At 50.2% G+C, this 2,753-nt stretch overlaps 1 pseudogene; it reads left to right on the plus strand.

Annotated features, from left to right (window-relative positions):
- The first annotated feature begins 2,175 nt into the window (after positions 1–2,175).
- LOC132535467 (5S ribosomal RNA) lies at positions 2,176–2,294 on the plus strand (annotated as a pseudogene).
- Positions 2,295–2,753: the final 459 nt, after the last annotated feature.

Below are 2,753 nucleotides of genomic sequence, written 5' to 3' on the forward strand. Positions count from 1 at the left end.
CCTCCAGTCTTGGGGAATATTAAGTTTCCAGAGAAGGCCTTGTAAAATAGATCTGCTCCATGGAGTGTGAATTTCGTCCTCTTTAACTGTCTGACGAAGTTCCTTAAGATCTGTGGAGGTATATGGATACCACACCTGAGATCTCTGTCTATTGGGGCTAACATTTACTGGGAATGTGTGAACTTGCTCCACAGAAAAAGCTCCATCATGAAGCCAGCAAAGGTATTCTGTGTAAGGTAGCAGTGCTGCAGCAGGGGGAGGAGCTGCAGTAGGAAGAGCCACAGAAGTGGCGTGTACTTAACTGGGGCTGGGGCACCTTCATACATCTGCCACTTGTGTGAAGCCGATGGGGATAGGCCCCACGTTAGGGCTCCAGATGCTGGCCTAACATGGGGGTGCCTCTTCCTGGGTGCGTACTCTGGGTTAGAGAGAACATGAATGGAGCCAGCTTGGCTGCTACTCACTCAGCGACACGATGGATATGACTCATGAACAGAGCTCAAGGCGGCGAGGCAACAAAATTCTTTATTGATCAGGGATCCCAGACTTTAAAAGGTTGGACACAGAAGTGGCAAGTAGGAAATGGAAATGGTTTGACATGGTTTAGAAAGGGGCGGAGAAAGGCAAAAGGGAGCTGGAAAAGGTAACTTCCTTAGCAACCGTTGTGAGGGTTTTAACTGGAAGGGTAAATAATAATATCCTGGAAGCAGGGAGGGCCTTGAGGGTAGAATGATAGATCAAAGAAATGGAATGAGTGGGGATCTCTCAGGCAAAACAATGATTATATAGATAATAAGGGAGCGGGCCATAGTATAGGGAATGCAGGGTGCTTTGTGAGGCAGGGAGTCTGATAAGATAGGGAAAACCATTGGGGTTACTCTTGTCCCTCCTTGCTCATTCTCTCTGTAGAGAGAGAGAGACTAACAGGATAGACACACTCCTCAGGTTAAGGCCTGCCAGGCTCTACCACATCCTCACAATTCCTCGACAGATAGATAGATAGGCAGGAAGATACTTGCAGCCCTGTTGCAACACTCCCCGGCAGTTTCACCCTGCAGGTAGGGACCAAGGACTTGAACCTGTGTCCTTGCATATGGTAACATGTGCATTCTACCAGGTGCACCACCATCCAACCCCGTCTCTCTCTCAATTGAGACAGAGAGGCAGAGAAAGAGAGCTAAAGAGACTACAGCATGGAAGCTTCCTTCATTATTGGGGGGGGTCAGACTTGAACCCAGGTCTCCAAAAAGCAGTGCACTCTCCAGGTACGCTGTCTCACTGGCCCTATAACCACTCTTCCCCAAAGTTGTGCTCTGAGGGGGTCTCAGAAAAGGACGTAGTGCTGGAGGAAGTCTGCAGTGAGGATGTACCCAGGAGAGAGAGGGAAGGAGGGAGGGATAGAGACAGTGGCTTGTGATGAAGCAGGAAGTCCAGCTGGAGGAAACTCCTGACTGGGACCCAGACTCAGCCCAGTCTCCAGCAGGAAGACCTGGCCACTGTCCCCTGGTCCCCGGGGAGATACTTCCACTTTGAGTGGTCCTGGCACAGAGCTCACCTGCTGGCCTCAGCTTCCTCATGGGGAAAGGGCAGGGCCCTGTGACCACAGCTCAGCACCCAGCACAGTACCCTGCCACTCCAAGAATGGGGTCCCACCCTCCCCACTCCTGTTGCCTGGCTGGAGATGCCCACGGCTGGTCTGGACACACACCTGCCGTATCAGACCCACTGACCCGAGCTGGCACGGCCCCACCTGCCTCCTTCCGGCTGGTGACCTCACCTGATGCCTAGGGACAGTGGCAGAGGGCTGGGTCCAGCTGCTGGTGGCACCTGGGTCAACATGTGCCCACATAATTGCCATGGACTGTTTTCAATTCATTATTCATTTATTAACTTACTTACTTTGGAGAAAGAGAGAAATTGAGAAGGGAGGGAGGCAGAGAGAGAGAGAGAGAGAGAGAGAGAACAGGGTGTGTTAGGGATTGACACTTTAGGCTGGGAAGCTAATGGCGGTGCACCCAGTAGAGCGCACACATTCCCTAGCACAAGGACCCAGTTACCACCTGCAGGGAGGAAACTTCATGGGCAGTGGAACAAGACTACAGGCCTCTAATTCTCTCTCTCTCTCTGTCTCTCTCTCACCATCCATAAAAAAGAAAGGAAAGGAAAATGGCAGTCTGCTACAACCATACCACCCTGAACACAGCTGATCTCGTCTGATCTCAGAAGCTAAGCAAGGTCAGGCCTGGTTAGTACTTGGATGTGAAACCACCTGGGAATACTGGGTACTGTAAAAAAAAGAAAAAGAAAAAGAAAAAAAACAGAAAAGAAAAGAAAAGAAAATGGCAGCCAGGTGTGGTGAAGCTGTGCAGACACCCAGCCCCAGTGGCAAAACAGTTAGAAATAGAAAAGAGCGCATGTCCTTTGGGGTCTTTGGTCTGCAAGCTGGTGTTGCCACAGGTGACCCCCTTCCTCTCTGTGTCCTGAGCCCCCCTGAGAAGCCCAGGAGGGGCTGCTGCTTGGTTTCCACCTCCCATCACCCTCTTTCTCCCTGTCTTGCCCGTCTCCCCCTCTCCCCCTCTTCACACCAGGGCCTCATTTGAGCTGTCAGGCTTCATTCTGGATCCAAGCTCTGGAAAGAACTTCCTAGAAGCTCTCAAGCCATCTCTGCCAGCTGGGGTCTTTTTTTTATTTATTTTTATTTTGTTATATTTTATATATATTATATTTCTTTTTATTTTTTTACATTTCTGTAT

This window comes from Erinaceus europaeus, chromosome 22, assembly GCF_950295315.1.
Source record: "Erinaceus europaeus chromosome 22, mEriEur2.1, whole genome shotgun sequence".
Lineage (NCBI taxonomy): Eukaryota > Metazoa > Chordata > Mammalia > Eulipotyphla > Erinaceidae > Erinaceus > Erinaceus europaeus.